Source organism: Triticum aestivum, chromosome 1A, assembly GCF_018294505.1.
Source record: "Triticum aestivum cultivar Chinese Spring chromosome 1A, IWGSC CS RefSeq v2.1, whole genome shotgun sequence".
NCBI lineage: Eukaryota > Viridiplantae > Streptophyta > Magnoliopsida > Poales > Poaceae > Triticum > Triticum aestivum.
The window spans coordinates 298,674,292-298,691,993 of NC_057794.1; the positions used below are offsets into that span (position 1 = coordinate 298,674,292).

A 17,702-nucleotide genomic window follows, 5' to 3' on the forward strand; every position below is an offset into this window, starting at 1 on the left:
GGGGTTGTTATTATCACATACTCATTTCCCAAGTTTCTATTTACCATTGATGGTTTTGAGAAACATACTGGGTATGTGCTAGTGGCTTGTGAGTTGCAGATTTCATGTATAGACTATTTGACAGTTCATGGCCATTGCAAGCTTTGGTTGCGAAAGTTCTTATTACTCCCTCCGTTCGGAAATAACTGACGTGGTTTTAGTTCAAAGTTCAAATTTGAACTAAAACCATGTCAGTTATTTCCTAACGGAGGTTGTATTATGTATTAACTAAAGGTGTTTCCTTTACTTATTGTCCTTTCTCTGGCTGTTTAATCCTTTTAAACATTTCTCATTTGTTCCCATGGAGAGAATTGGGACAAGGAGATTTGGAAGTACAATGGCACTGGGTGCTGGAGGGCCGCTGTTGGGTGAGGAATACATCCAAAAGAGACTATCAAAAATAGATAACCAAGGGTGAGAGAGTCGTAGGATTCTAGGGACCATTGAGCTAGACACCTGCACCCTCCCTCCATTACGACACTGACAGCCTAAACCCTAGCTCCTTCTACCCACCCTTCTCTCTTCCCTATGGCTTTCTTGTGCAGGATTTGGTGCTGGGCTGAGTGTTGTTTACTAGTTCATTACGAATCCAGAGGTGATATATATATTATGTATTTGAATGGCATGTTGGGTGTTGTTTACTAGCTAATTGTAAGTTCTCATGTACTCGCTGTTCCACATCTACCATAACCTTCTTTATGTCGCCTCTTGATTTGTAATTAGCAGGGTTTTGCCATCTGTTGTGAACATGCTTTAGAATTGACACATTCATGATGAACGATGGTTATACATGAAGTCATGCGCTCTAGGGCTGAAAGAGTACCTGAATGTGTTTTTCATTTTCAGAATTAGGAGTTGCTAACGTTTCTTTCGTTTTGCCAAATCTTCTGTAGCATCTCTTTTTCTTACTTGCATATTTATATTTAAGCATTATAGTTTTGGTTTCTTGTTTTCCATTTATAGTTCTATGACTATCATGGTATCTCTTTCAGCATCTTTGATTGGAATACTTGATGAGGATTCTTTGAAACTGTACACTCTAATATGGAGAAGAACAATGGCTTGCCAAATGGAAGCTTCAAGGACTGAGCTGGTGGGTTACTGTTTTACTTCATGTTTATCTGTTGTTTATTACTCCAATCTTTGGGCTGGCTGGCTACTATGTGTATTTTTACAAAGCTATATTGTCGACAGTAATAATTTACTGAACCTTGGCTCAGCTAGACCAAAGAATCTAACTGTGCACATGTTTTGAGATTCGAGACTGCAAAAAATATGCCAATCACCCTCCTTCTCTTTCCTCATTAAAAACCATGAATAACACATGTTTCCAGTTTAAAGGAAATATGAATTCAACAAGTTTGCAGTGTATAGGTAGCTTGCTGCTCATATTTGTATGTTATATTCGTTGGTGCAGCACTGTTGGTTTAGAAAACTCCTCATCTGTCTATAGAAATTATGACAGGTATAGAATTAAGAGGGATTTGTAAGTTGACATCTAATCTAGCAAACCTATGTTCAACTCTTTTCTGTAGATGAATGAGGCAGCCCTGTGTTTATGACAGAACATTTTGCCTAAATGTACTGATATTTCTTTGTCTATCGGTCTGTTTTTTCGTTACCAGCTAAGCCATCTGTTCCACAACTGTCGCCTAGCAATCTTATGAACAAAACCAAGTAAGCATGGAAAGCTGGCCGATGGCCATATTAAGCGAAATACTTTACCCGTGAACCTTTCTTATTTTTTAAATAATGGTAAAACAGGAGAGAATCCGGCTATTTTAACATTCTGAATTGGCATTTCTCAATAAAATGGATAAGTGTGGTGAAACAGAGGAATTACAATCTACCGGCATGTATGCGAAGTGTAAGAATAAATGTGGTGGTCATCTTTTGAGATTAGTTGTATATGATATGGTTGAGTACGAGAACATGATGATGAGGCATCTAACTATTAGAATTTGTTATAACTTAGGCGTGAGAGATTTCATCCCATTTGTTGTGGCTCTTCAAACAGAATTCTGGTTGTGTGCTAAATATATATATTTGATGCCTTGGTAGTTAATGAAAATGACTTCCATTTTCTTTGCTACGCAACTTCAAGACATGCTAAGTTCTACCTTTTTGTTTTGGATTTTCATTATTTTATATATCCTGTAAAATCCAATGCTTATTTTCTTACTCTGTGTGCACTTTAATAATTGCATTGTAGATACAAGTTGGTATTGGTAATCCTGAAGGAGACATGATTTTTCATTCATCTGCGTCAAGGCTTGACTTCAAGGGGTACCAAGCTGTCTATGAGGTAAGTATCTAGGCTTCTTGATCTTCTGTTACTTATGTTTTCCCAGGTAAGAAAATATTACAAGACCAGATTACAGACTCCTATTACAATTGGTTGTTGGCAGGGTAACCTTCTACGGGACTAAACCTTTCCAACTAATACCCAGACTCCTAATCTAAAAAAAACTATAATTAAACTAGGACATATTTTTAGGCAGGTGCAGGGCCGGCCCGTGCAGGTCTCTTGCGCCTATAGGGCTGGCCCCACATGACATCTCCCCCTCCATTCTGAAACAGCTCGTCCTCGAGCTGGAAGCTTGGATAACGTTCGCGGAAGGTTGTAACATCCTCCCATGAAGCAGCAGACGCCGGCTGGCCCTCCCAGTGAATGAGCACCTGCTGGACACCGCGAGCAATACGAGCACGCAATGCTTGGACAGGGGTTGGATGTACTCGACCCTGAAACAGAGGTGGAAGCATCGGCGGAACTTCCAGCGGTGGACCATGGTACTTCTTCAGGACCCCGACATGGAAGACATTGTGAATGCGGGCGCGTGGGGGCAGCTCCAAACGGTAAGCAACCGTATCGATTTTAGCGAGGACTTTGAAAGGCCCATAATATTTGGGGCCAATTTCCCTTTGGCGCCTACTCCAAGGAATGCTGCCAGCTGGTGCTGAAGACGGAGCCAAACCCACTCTCCAACATCAAAAGAAAGGGCCCGATGCTTATCATCATAGTAATGCTTGTATTGTTGTGCTGCCTGAAGGAGACGCTCACGGATGTCAAGTAAGAACTGATCGCGGTCGAGGATCTGCCGTTCCACCGCCTGATGGCGAATCTCGCCCAGCGTGTAGTCCCGCAATGAGGGGGGATCCCGTCCATAAACCACCCGGAAAGGAGTGTCCTTCAACGCTGAGTGGTACGAAGTGTTGTAGCAGTACTCCGCCCAAGGCAACCATTAGAGCCACTGCCGGGGGCGATCCCCAGTTATGCAACGAAGGTACATGGTGATGACGCGATTGACGGCCTCAGATTGTCCATCAGACTGCGGATGGAAGGCCAAACTCATGTGCAAGCGCGTCCTCGCGGCGGCAAACAGAGCCTTCCAAAAGCCCGAAGTGAAAACCACATCCCTGTCCAAAACGATGGATGTGGGAAACCCATGAAGTCGGACAATGTTGGAGAAGAAGGCCTTAGCAACGGACTCCGCAGTGTTCGGATGCGCCAATGGGATGAAATGCGCATACTTGGAGAAACGGTCCACGACGGTCAATATCACACTTTTGCCGCCCACCTTCGGAAGTGCCTCAATGAAATCCATGGAGATGTCTTCCCAGACACGAGATGGCACTGTCAAGGGCTGCAATAAGCCGGCTGGATGAAGCTGCTCCGTCTTGTTGCGTTGACAAACCTGACAAGCACGAATATACTGCTATCAAGGGCTTCAAGGCGATAGTCGCTGCAGGCGTCCAAAGAAATCCATCTTTCTTGAGGAGCACTGTGAGGGGAACTGCAATGGTGCCAAAATCCCGGATGAACTTGCGGTAGTATCCTGCCAGTCCTAAGAAACCACGCACAGCGCGGACGGTGCGCGGAACCGGCCAGTCTACCACGGCTAGAACCTTGTCGCTGTCCATGGCAACTCCTGCAACGGAAATGACGTGTCCCAGATAACCCATGGTTTCCTCCCCAAAGGAACACTTGGAGCGCTTGAGAAACAGTTGATGTGTGCGCACAGCCTCCAAAACGAGCTTGACATGACGTAGGTGACCCGACCAGGACGAGCTGTAGATCAAGATATCATCGAAGAACACAAGCACAAACCGACGAAGGTAGGGACGGAGGACGTCATTCATGAGTGCTTGGAACGTCGCTGGGGCATTTGTCAAATCAAAGGCCATCACCCAACGATTACGAGTCGAACGACTAGTCTAGACTAGTCGCTCGACTAGTCGACGAGTCGCAAAGTGAGTGTCGACTGCATTTCTCGTGTAGACTAGCAGACCGAGTCGAGCCGTGGATGGACTAGTCGACGACTAGTTTGGGCTAGTCGACCAAATCGAGTCGAGCGACTCAAAATTTTGGAGGTATAAATGAGCTTGCTGGACGAGGCCGCCGCCACTCATCGCCGGGACGGCGGATGTCACAGCGAGGCGCGGCCGTCGGCTGGAGCTCGTGCTCGGGCGGCGGCCGTGGCCATGACCCGTAGGCGAGCGCGGCCCTGAGAGAGAGAGAGAGAGAGGGAGAGAGGGAGGGAGGGAGGGAGGGAGGGAGAGGGAGGAGGCACGGCGGTGGTCGGCGAGCTCGCCGGCGGAAGCGGCCGGAGGCGCGGGGCACGCGCATGTGCTCCCGTGCGTGTTGGCACTGGCGGCTGAGTTGGGATCGATTGGGATCTTAGGGTTCCAGTGGCTGGGACGTGAGTTAAGTATAGGCTAGCCACTTGGGCCCAAATGGGCCAGCTGGTGGGGGCGTGCTGTGTGGCGCTGGGCTGGGCTGGGCCTGACTAGTGTTGGCTAGCACTGCTGGCCTGTAATGTGCTGTACAGTTTACTACATACTACTCCATACTGCTACTATGTATTAGTAGTTGAGTACTACAGTACTATGTCGACTAGTCCAGCACTAGTCTAAGACTAGTCCGATTAGTCTATGAGTCTCAACCTCGGAACGACTCGTCGACTCGTAATCCTTGCCATCACCACAAACTCAAAGAGGCCCTCATGTGTGCGGAATGCCGTCTTGTGGATATCCTCAGGGGCCATCCGAACCTGGTGGTAATCCGACCGAAGATCCAGTTTGGTGAAAAAGCGGGCGCCCTTGAGTTCATCCAGAAGTTCATCGACAACGGGAATTGGAAACTTGTCCTTGATGGTGACAAGGTTGAGACCACGGTAGTTGATACAGAAATGCCAAGTCCCGTCGGCCTTTCTGACGAGTAGAACGGGGGATGAAAATGCAGAAGAACTAGGACGGATCAGACCGCGAACTAGCATCTCTGAACATTGGCGCTCCAGTTCATCTTTTTGAATCGTTGGGTAGCGGTAGGGACGGACAGCAACCGGCGGTGCCCCGGGATTAAGATGAATATGATGGTCATGTGCGCGCTGCGGCGGCAGGCCCTGGGGGTCGGCGAATACATCGGTGAAAGTGGCCAGCGGGCTGTCCAGAAGGTCCTTGCCTTCGCACGCATGTAGGTGGGCAGGCCGTCCAAGGGAGCCGAGGCCCGACCACTCCACATGGTGATCCGAGTGCCAAAACGACATCCACTGCGTAGTGAAATCCCAGAGAATTGGCCCAAGAGTTTTGAGGAATCGTGTACCGAGGACGATGTCAAACCCGCCCAATGGAATGGCATGCAGATCAACAACGAAACGCTCCTTGTCAATGGTGATCGCAGCCTGCTGAAGGAGTCCCCGACAGGTCATCTTATCGCCATTAGCGACCGTGACTCCCAAGCGACTATTGGAGGAGAAAGGCAGCCCGACGATGGTGGCCAGCTCTTCGTGGATGAAGTTATGAGTGCTGCCTGAATCAAGCAAGGCGACCAAGTCACGGTCCGCGATGCGAAGAGTGACCTGCATTGTCTCGCTGGTGGGAATTCCAGTGACAGCCAAGAGTGAGATTTGTGCCTCCTGGAAGTCCTCAAACTGCTCCTCTTCGGCGTAGGCGGATTGAATGTAGAACAGTTGTTTGCAGCGATGGCCCCACGCGAACTTCTCGTCACAATAGAAGCAGAGACCCTTAGCGCGCCGTTCATCCATCTCGGCGGGCGTGAGTCTTTTAAAGACGAGCGCGTGCGTGGGGTTGCAGGAGTCCGGTAAGGCCGGAGTAGGTGCGGCCATGGGGCGGAGTGGACGGCTGGGCCGGTCCGGGGTGGCCGCGGTGCTGGTGACAATATTGAGGTGCTCAAAGGAGATTGCTAAGTCCATAGCCGCGTCCAAAGTCGCCGGTTTCAGCATCTCGACCTGAGTTTTCATAGGTTCGCCCAAGTTGTTGGTGAAGATATCCCGCTCATCGTCGTCAGCAATGGGGCCCACCCAAGAAAGATTCTCTAGAAAGCGCTTGGAGTATTCCGCCACGGTGCCGGAGCGGTGGGTGGAGATCAGCTCGCCAAAGGGGTTGGCGCGGGTCGGCGGTCCGAAGTGGTTGGCTATCAGTTTTTGAAACTCGGTCTAGGATGGCCGCTGGCCCAGCTTAGTCTCGAGGTGGCCATACCATAATGCGGCGACATCGGTGAGATGGTATGAGGCGAGCCACGTCTTATCCGACTCCGGCGTTCGCTGCCCGAGGAAGAAGAGATTGCAGCGTGTCAGCCATGGTCGCGGATCGCTGGCCCCGTCAAAGAGGGGAAAATCAATCTTGTAGAGGCGCGGAGCCCGATCCGCCAGATCGGCTGGGCCCCCGGTGTGGGACGACGCATTTGAGGGCCGCAAGAGCCCGGTAACCCAATTGAGGCGTGCCCTTGCCTTCCAGCCGAAGGAGGGCCAGGTTCTGTGCACGTTGCTGCTGTGACATGTCCGCCAGCTGGCCCTGGAGGGTTTTGAGCGTCTCGGTGATGGACTGGTGGGTGGCGCGGTCCTCGGCGCGCTCTGTCCGAGCGGTGTGGTTCTCCTCCGAGAGGCTGTTCAAAGTGGCGACCACGGCCTCATGATCCTCGTGCTGTTTGGTCGCGAGGTCTGCTAGGGTTTGCGGCAGGGGCACCGGCAGCGGTGGCGGAGACATGGCCGCTGGGATCGACGAGGAAGCTGATACCAAGTTGTCACGGCCTGGCTGATTGCCGCGCAGGTTGTAGTCGTGGGTTGTAGGAGGACGAGGGCGAGGCCCTCGCCGGCCTATGGTTGGAGAAGGGGGTTGAGGAGGGGCGCCGTGGCGCAGGAGCAAGGAGGTGAGGTTGTAGGTTATTTTCTGCTTGCGTTTATTGATCCAAGGGCTGGCTATATATAGCCTAATTACAAGACCAGATTACAGACTCCTATTACAATTGGGTGTTGGCAGGGTAACCTTCTACGGGACTAAACCTTTCCAACTAATACCTAGACTCCTAATCTAAAAAAAACTATAATTAAACTAGGACATATTTTTAGGCAGGTGCAGGGCCGGCCCGTGCAGGTCCCTTGCGCCTATAGGGCTGGCCCCACATGACAGTAGCATTCTCCACTTTCCTTTATGATACTTTGGCCAGCCCATGAGTAGATTTAGTAGGAAATATGTTGTATTCATCTCACTCATGATATCATTTCATGTTTCAAGGGATGAGGATGATTGCATAATTGTGTTCATCTTTATCATCTCTGTAACCTTAATTTGGTCTGTATCTGTTACAATGTGAGCTGGTCCACATCAACATCAAAGGAGGTGCCCAGTGCCTGCTGCAAGATATAAATGTGATTAGATTCCTTGTTTAATTTCACGGACCTTAAGCGAATTATTTAAGATATGACCAGATTCCTTTCTCTTGTTACTTGAAGTTGTTAGGTCTTCTACCCCTCTTCGAAACGCGAGGCATCCATTCAGTTGAATTAACCAGAATTAGGGAGTTTTTCCCTTTTCCCTTGTCCCTCTCTTCCCAGTTCCCACCACAAACCCTATTCATAACTCTGCATATATATGTATGTGTGTATTAGGGGTGACATGGCTCAAATACAATCTGTCTGATCCACCACTTTATTCTTTTAGGATATGAACATAGAAGACAATATGTTCTCAGTTGGATGTGGATATAATTTAGGATATCAGGGCCAAACTAAATCTAACAGCCATTTTATGCAACAATGATAATACTAATACACCTATTCTGCATAGGATGCATATCAGGGTGTGCTTAATGGTCTCAACTCTCAACTGGTCTTGTTTTTGACAAACCGGGCTTTGGCCTGTTATGAAAACTGGCCATTTTCAGCTGGTTCTTCCTGGTTAGTTTGACATCCTTTACAAATTCAACATGTCCTAACTCATTTTTTGCGGGGAAGTTTCGACTCATTTATGGTGTGCATTTGTGAAGTATACAAACAATACTGTACGTTATTGATTTTTTCTACTGAACTTGCTTGAAGGTTTATCTTCAACTGATGCAATGTTGATCTTTTTGCATTCTGTATTCTTATGTATGGGAATAAAATATGCCTTGTTTTCACTAGTAAATCTACTGAATAGCTTATCTATATTAAAATTGCTTTATAGTGCGTTTTGTGTTGTACGTAATCATGTAATACCCCGTAGATTGTCATGTATTTTTCACCACAGGATGTCCCATTTCCTGCCTTTGCTGGAAGCGTGAATTTCTGCCGATTCATCAGCATCTCTAATTTTTACTGTTATGCGTTAGCTTCTAGTTTTCCGTAAGTGGTTGTTTGGATAGCAAGTACGTAGTACCTACCAGTTTTAGTAAACCTTGTTTTAAGAAGATTTTCTGGAAAACCGGTTTTGTTTATATATAATTCAGTTAGGTATGCACTCATAGAAAATCATGTTTGGATTAAGAAGGCCTTGAACCCATTTGTAGATTTGGCTTTTTGTGGACATGGGTGGGGGGAACTAGCTTCCTAAATACCTAACTTTGTTCCTAAATACCCGTTATTACTATGGGTTTATTGCGGTGCTAAACGAGATCGAGGAAAACTAGCTTCCTAAATACCCGTTATCCAAACAACCCCTAAGGAGTGAATAGTTAAGCTTTCACATGGATAGAAGATGGTTGTGTTTTGTAAAATGACTGTGTGCCCAGTGTTCAGTTTTATGAGCTTACAGAACCAAATAATGAGAATGTGTTGCTTGTAGGACACTGAAGCAACTGGGTCCAGTGAAAACCCCGAAGGAGAAACTGCACATCAGGATAATTTCGAGGCCTTGTCCAAATTAGAGGTTAGCAGTTGCTGATTGGCCTCTGATATTCCCTTTCTGTACCCATTTTTTTCTTCATGTGACCACAGATTGCTGGCCATCATTGAACTATGTCATAGCATATGTCCTTTTTCTCAGATGAAGGATTTGGTGTCTCCCATTAACGTGAATCTTGAACAGCACTTTACCAAACCTCTGTCCCGTTATTCTGAGGGTGCATTGGTCAGTAATAACCTACGGTTTGGATTTTTCACTTGGTATTCCTCTTGTAATTGCACATGCCTGAAATAAGAAGGGTTCCTTAGTATTGGTTTGTTCTATAACCTATGATTTTCACAGCGTGCCTTGTAATGCCAGATTAAAAAGATGGAGGAACTTGGAATCGGAAGGCCATCTACGTACGCCTCTATAATGAGGGTGTTGCAGGTAGCTTAACGTGCTATCTATTGTTATGTGAAAAATACATCCCATTCCCTTTCTTGAATGTCCGTTTAGCTATTTCTAGTATATCTGATGATTCCTGAGTCAAGTCTCGTGAACACGTTAATGCTGAATGACATCTTTGGGTTAGTTGGTTCATGTAATTGCCCTCGAGTGCTGCACATGGCCACATGCCACAAAGCTCACACGTGACATGCGGTAACTTAGCAATGCATGTCACAGTTGACTTTTGGATTGCTGGGAAAGTTGACTTTTTTAGTGGTCTGCAACATGGGTTCGGTTTTCTGAAACCTGGCGTACTCAATTGATTTCTAGTACAGATTAACAGGTCTCTCTCCCGGGTGGTTACTAGTATGCACAACTGGTTAGTTTACAGTTTTCTCCATGCTAAATACAAGTATCATGTTTTGATAACAGTAACACATGGCCGAGACCAGCAGTTGCGAGGTCTTATGAATTCACCATATGCCAAATTTGTAGTTCCATTAATTACCATTGGCGGTACTTTCTTCATTCATTATAATTAGCAACTACTTGTGCTAATGGATAAGAGTTTTTGCCATACTTGTGCCATCCAGGACCGGAAATACGTGACAGTAAAAAGTCGTGTTCTGCACCCTGAATTCCGCGGTCGAATGGTATATCCTTGTTCCTGATGCCATCTTCACCCTTCTGCAAAGATCCTGTCAAAACAACTTCTGTCGTGATGCCATCTGAAATTCCATTATGTTGACTTGCTCAGAAATAATGTCTGACAGTTACGTGCATTGTTTTTGTTACATTGTCTGCACTGCCAGTGCATTTGTATGCATTGTACCAACTCATCATCTTTGTAATTGTACCTTTATTACTCTTTCTCATGTCTCTTATCAAGATGAAATGATGTCCTTACAACGCTGTACATTTCATGGTTTTGCAAATGCCCAAGTACACTTCACCTGTTATTTCATTTTTCTGCTGTTTAATTTTTTTTGCATATTGCTTTAGCCTGTGTTTTAAGGCGTTCTTTCAGTTCACCTAGCTGAGGTTGCACTATTTCAGTTTTCTTGTGTATGAGATTTCAGCTTTCTATGTCTAATTTTTACACATGCTCAACACCATCTGTTTTTCAGGTCTCAGCATTTCTTTCACATCTTTTCTCTGAGATTGCCGATTACAGCTTTACTGCTAACATGGAGACGGAGGTACTAATTTTTTTTCAGCCTGTAGCTTATCTGTACATTTTTTGTGTGCATGTTCTTTGCTATGGTTTCAGAAACCAGCTTAGCTAGTGGTTTAGGATAATATGAAATTCCTGGAAAGCTGCAAGTTGATTTCAGTAGGAAGTTAAATCCACATACTTTGAAAAGAACGGTTATACCGTGTTCATTTTTCCTGTTGTTTTAAATAATACTATTATCAATATTATTTAGAAATGTGTAACTGGTTCAAAATATGCAAAATTGAGTAGTTTTGGGCTTTTGTCCTGTTGTTACCTCAGCATTATGGCTGCAGAATAATTTAGGAATTGTGATTCTGAATCCATTATGGGAAAACTGGTTGTGGCAAGTAGCCATAAAAAAACTGACTGGTAGTTGTACAATAAATTAAATCCCTCTACCCAATGTTGGCCATCTGGAGATGTGCAACCCTGTTCGTCCATTTAAACAATATGAATCTGCACAGTGGAGTTCCACTAAAATCATAACTGAAGGCAGGTTACTATCAAATGAATTGTTTAGAAGGAGAAAAGGCTTTTCATCACAATTTACAATGGAAAATTGGAAATACAATACGAAAAAACTTGGGAGATATCCAAATCGGTCAATAAGCCTCCTTGCATGTGTGTGTGTGTGTGTGTGTGTGTGTGGTGTTGATGTTGGTGTTGGGGGTCTGTACAAACCCTTTGGCACTAGATCATGGCAATCTGTTGAAACCTCGACTACAAATTATTCCATGAATTTTCTGATGAATGACATCTTCAGAATTTTTATAACCAACAAATGAGGATAATCATTTCTTCTGGATCAATTTTCTACACTTCCAGCAGAGTGCCTATCATAAAACCTGGTTTATCATTGGTGGTAAACATGTAAAGAGGGAGGTCAGCAGTAGCGACTTGGGGTAGAATGACTCTAGATGGTGGTCACAGCTTGGGTGAAGAGATCTAGAATAGCCAGCCAAGGGAGAGACCAACGGTGGACTTTAGGGATTTGGCAAGACTTTGTTATTTATTACTTGATGAAAATAGATGGTAATATCATGCTTATATTGGCAGCCACCTGACAAGGATATCTAGCGCGACAAATCAACTAAAGATAATACCGTATCCAAACTAACCAGATGTGAAGATATGCATCTAACAAATGTTGGAGTTGTGTCGAATATTGCGTACAAGGTAGGTCACAGTTGGACTCTGAGTTGTATTGTGTCTAGATAAGGTACGAGTCGTGTCCTAATAGGGCACTTGTATCCTACGCCTCCTATATAATGTGAGGGTAGACACACGATGTAACCTATGCCAACATAATAGCACAGGCACACAGGGGGAGCTGGCGGCGTGTGTCGGTGCCTGGGTGGCCGGTGTGCGGTATTGTGATGGTGTCACGGGGAGGAGTGCCCGTAGTCGGCCCCCGGGGATGTAGACGAGTTTGGTGAACCTTGTTAACAAATCTCGGTGTTGTGCCTTGTGTGATTGTTTGGTCCTCTGATGATTGACAACATGCCTCGGATTATTCCAGCTCCACCTTCAGCGAAGACGACATAGGAATCGTGATGCTCATGGTGATCGACTTATGGACGTGGAAACATGTGGCACATGTCCGAGGGCTTGTGTGGCTTCGACAAGACTATAGCGCGGGGTTGATTCAAGACGGCGTATGCATGAGAGCTTGAAGTCGACGGGGCACGGGGTGGACTGATCATCTACCATGGAGTTATGTTGAAGGTGGAGCTAGAGTTCGACAGGGGATTCCACTTGGTGCTGATTGAGGGGCTACGACGTAAGTTGACAGAGAGTCGAAGCCTATTGAACGGGAAAAGCGAGAGACACATGGTTCAGACTAGAGCCTAGTGGTCCGATGAAAAAGTGAAACTCGTCATCGGTCAGTGATGATCAGTGGTACTCTGCAGTGGGGGTTGAGTGGTGTGGGTTTGCGACCCTTGAGACTCGACGAGATAGCAGAGGCTCTATGCGGTAATAGGCTAATAGCGGCGAGGTGTGCAGTATGCACGGGACATGGAGACGGACCACGGCTCTGCTGGTCAGGCATGTGGTGAGACAACTACGAATTTGACTCGGGATGACTACAAGCAACAGTGAAATTCCTTCAAGTTTTAGACAGGCGGTCGAAAAAGAGCGAGGATGTTGAGTTCAGGTTACTCTTATGTGTGGCATGTAATAAGTGAGTTGTTCACTTTCATGCAGATCAATGATCAGTGTGTGATGGTGTTGAACGGATACTCAGGAAGTTGGGAGCACAAAGTAGAGTAAAGAGGAACAAAATTTTGCTCGAGTGTTGACTGTGATCAACAAAAGAAGGGACTACAGTTGTAGGTGGAGTCACATGGAGTCTAGAAGTAGCAGTTGTACTCATGGATAAGCTTAAGTCCAATGTACATGGAAGTTTGACACATAGACGGATTCAAGATGGTGGAGAATATTCGCCAAGGTGGAGTTTTTTGGAGTTGTGCCGAATATTGTCTACAAGGTAGGTTACATCTGGACTCTAAGTTGTACTGTGTCTAGATAAGGTAGGAGTCGTGTCCTAATAGGGCACTTGTATCCTCGGCCTCCTATATAATGCAATGATAGACACACGATGTAACCTACGCCACCATAATAGCACAGGCACACTGGGGGAGCCAGCAGCGTGTGCCGGTGCTCGGGTGGCCGGTCTGCGGTATTGTGATGGTGTCACGGGAAGGAGCGCCCGTAGTCAGGCCCTGGGGATGTAGCCGAGTTTGGTGAACCTCGTTAACAAATCTCGGTGTTGTGCACAACCCTTCCCCTTGTCTTACCGGCGGCACCGAGCTGCTCCTCCACCCTTCCTCTGTTGCCGTACGAGCCTCCTTCACTGCCCGCCTCCTCTACTCGCCTGATCTGCTCATGTCTTCTCTATCCACGCCTCTCACGGACAACTCCCTCCACAGCTTCTCCATGCTTGGCCTCCCCAGCAAGATCTGCGGTGTTATAATTGTCAGATGTGCTACTCAATTGAGCATCTTGATCGCTTGTGATATTAAGATTTTAGGTTACCAAATTTGTGATTCAGATATTGGAGCTCTTGTTAGGTTGACCAGATTATGTTGTGTGTTGAATACTGAAACTTCTATTCATCTGCCTGTTCCTGTAATCATGTCTGAGCTCACTTAGTTCTGTGTTTAGCTCAGGATTCCCAGCAAGCAAACTAAATACCTTTTATCCAAACAACATTTACTAGGGAAAGAAATACGAATATATACACTGGTTTTATTGGTGCTCAGTAGAATATTGGGCTATGTGATTTACAGGTTTGAAACTTTACATGGTTTCCCAAACAGAGTACCAGATAGCCCTTTTCCTTAAAGATATTAATTGTAAATTCATAATAGAACCGAGGGTACAGAGTCAATATATAAATCTGCCATAAGGCTATGATCCTCAACTGGATAACCCTTTTCCTTAAAGATGAGAACTACGCTGATGTCCGAATAGGAAACGTGGTAATATGAAGATTTTTCTTTCTTTTGTTAACAGCAAGTAACTAGGCATATGAGGAATTCAGTTGTTGTAATAATCCTGTTAATGTTCCTTTTTCTGGTTCATTAACAGCTAGACAATGTCTCTGCTGGGTCAACTGAATGGAAGGGTCTCCTGAAAGATTACTGGGAACGATTCAGCAAATATTGCGGAGATGCTAGGCAGTGGGATGTCAGAAAGGTAATTTTTTTTGTGTGGTTCCTTGGAAAATATCTGTACCCTTGCACCCAGAAGGTTTTTCACGTAAACAACTACATCTCGCATGTGGTTATTACTCCCAAGTTTTACTATCTCATAGTCAAACCAGCTTTTGTTTGACATATCATCTGAAACTAGCAAGTTTTGCATTTCTTCCAGGGACAAATGATAAGTTGTGGGCTATGACAATTCTCTTACATCTGCGGATATATCTTATTTTGGATGGATAGTTTGTCATTATTGCTTGAAAGGCTGCTATCACCCAACTAAAACACAGTTCTAGAGCCCTTATTCTTATTCAAACAAAATTTTGTATGTATTACCTAATTACCCTTTTTTGCAGTTCTCGCTATAATATTTTCGGAACAGGCTTATAGATGAACAAAGTAAGATGTAACCAGCTCACTGATCCCCCAGCTAAATAGCATACTAGTCCTAGATGGGATTGTTGCACCTCCAATAGGATGTTGAATCCCACCTGAGCTCATCTGAAGTAGCGCAAGGTTGAGGAGGCTGGCTGGGATTGAACTCCACCTTGCTGCTACAAAATGGACAACACTTACGTTGAAGGAACTACTTCAATGTGCTGCGCTAGATATCGCTCTAGAGGCGATATAGGCCGATATGGCAGCAGGAGTTCAATCCAAAACTCCTAGAGCACAAGATCTAGTCCAAGATCTTGGATAAAAACATCAAGTCTCTTATAGGTAGTGGGGTACATAGGCTGGTTATGAACTAGAGGTGAGGACTCTAGAACACTCTAGAAAATGTTACTTAAGATTTAGGATTATACTCACAGCTAGAAGACCCTAGAAAACAGGGATTAGACTTGTGTGAGATCTCACATTAGGTGAGATCAATGAGATGTATTTTTTTGAAAATACATGTTCAAACATTCTCAATTTTTTGTAGGCACACATCAATGTTTGATGTACAACCTCAAAAAGTTTCAGCTCCTAATTCGACTTACATTAATAGAAACAAAAAAGACAAAATCAGATGTGAATAACGTCAAACTACTACTCACCTAAAGCTGCCACTATTCACATTCGAATTTGTCTTTTTTGAATCTCTAAATTTACATCGAGTTTCGAGCTGATTTTTTCCGGAGTTGTAGACATACCCCACATGATGTTATCAAATAATTTCAGATTTTTTCGGAACGTCTAAATATGATTTTTTGGGGTTGATCTCACGAGTTCACATGTGAGATCTCATGTCTCCCCCGAAACAGTAGCTAAAGCTAAGACAAACAAATAATTAGACTAGGGCAGAATTACCTAGGAGTAGTCAAATGGATTTGTCTTCTGATTTCCTTTTTCTTTTCCTCCTCTCTATTGTTTCTCATCATCATCCCATCCATTGTAGCATGCTATAATGGATAATTATGCAGATCTAGTCCTTTTGATAGATCATTGTTAGTGTAGCAAATAAGTTGCTATCTTATCATCCCGCAGTTACTTAAGTACTCCCTCCGTAAGGAAATATAAGAGTGTTTAGATCACTAACTGAAATTTGAATCTACATTTGAATCACCCACTTTTGCAGGTAGAGAGAATGCTTGAAGAGAAATTCTGTCCTATCCTCTTTCCTGACCTTGACACCGACAGTAGGATTTGCCCTAGGTAAGGCATGCCATAATTATACTTGAATAATTTACTCCCTCCGTCCCACAATATAAGATCGTTTTTCAAGCTAACATAGCTTGAACGATCTTATATTATGGGACGGAGGGAGTATTTAATCCTGTTTAGGAAGTCTAATTTTTAATACTTGCCATTTCCCAAACGTAGATGTTTGCACAGTTCATCCATATTAAGTTGGCAGGGGAAACCTAGGATGTTACCCTATTTTTTTTATTTATTTTTTGCGAACTAGGATGTTACCCTATTATGCGATGCATTAACCATGTTTCTTTCTTGATACTACTTAACTGTTTGCTGAATATCTGCAGTTGTTCTGAAGGAACCCTCAGATTTAAAGTTAGTAGGTATGGAGAAGGCTATTTTATAGGCTGTGATCGACATCCGAAGTGCAAGTATGATCTTGTTATCCCTACTCATGAACATTAAATGCCTTGAAGTTGGAGCTTGATCTCTGCAGTAACCCTTGTTCTCTATTGTTACAAGTTGTAATTTCCACTGCAGTTTCTTGATTATAATTGACTATCATCTTTTTTTTTACGGGGACACTACCAATCATACCTAATGGCTAAACTAATTATGATAGGTACATCGCTCGCACATTATCAGATGAAGATGATGAAAATGAAACCTCCGAGCAAATTCCAAGGTCTTTTGAACCTAGGTTACTTGGTGTCATGCCTGATACAAGTGAAAAGGTCTTTTTTCTTTCAGTCTATATGGCATCTGGCTTTATTTATTTTTCAGGTAGGAAGTGTGTACAACAGTTTTGCTCGTTCTACAGGTCTTCTTGAAACAAGGTCCTTATGGTTACTACATCCAGGTTGGAGAGGATCGGAAAGGGGCATCTCAGAAAAGAGCTCCTCTTTCTGAGGTAATTAACTAATTATTACCGTTTCAAATTGTCTTTCCAGAAACTTATTGCAGATATCTAACTTTCAAGGTCAAAGATGTTGACTCTATCACTATCAAAGATGCAATTGAGCTATTGCAGTATCCAAAAATTCTGGTATTCTTTTCTATAATGTTAGATTTTTGTACGTGTTGTTCAGTTACATCATGATGATATCTTTGCCAACAGGGAAAACATCCTGATGACGAGCATCGAGTACTTATGACACATTCTAAAGCTGGATTTAGTATCCGGCACAGGGGAACCCTTGCTCCAGTGCCAAAGGTACGTGTTGGTGTTGTTAAATACCAGAAACCATACGAAATGAGATTCTGATGTTTGCGGCATTGTTGTCAACTGGTTACGAAGAAACTTTAATAGAAATACGCAGTTACAATTGTACAGTTCTCAATTTGGATGTTCTCATTGCAAGTCTAACAATGCCTTGAAAATGGCTGATTACAGACTCAAGACCCAAAGAAGATTACGCTCGAGCATGCACTGAAGTTTCTGACGGGTAAAAATGCACTGAAGATTACGCTCGAGCATGTCTTCATCTAACTATGATTTCTGTAATTTCAACAAACTAGTAAACATGCCTGTGCGTTGCACCGAGAGAAAACAAAAGACATCTCACACTCCTAAT

The 17,702-nt window shown here is 44.4% G+C and overlaps 1 pseudogene; it reads left to right on the forward strand.

Moving 5' to 3' along the window:
• The window catches only part of LOC123046904 (DNA topoisomerase 1-like), a 24,484-nt pseudogene extending 6,797 nt beyond the window's left edge, over window positions 1-17,687 (forward strand).
• Window positions 17,688-17,702: the final 15 nt, after the last annotated feature.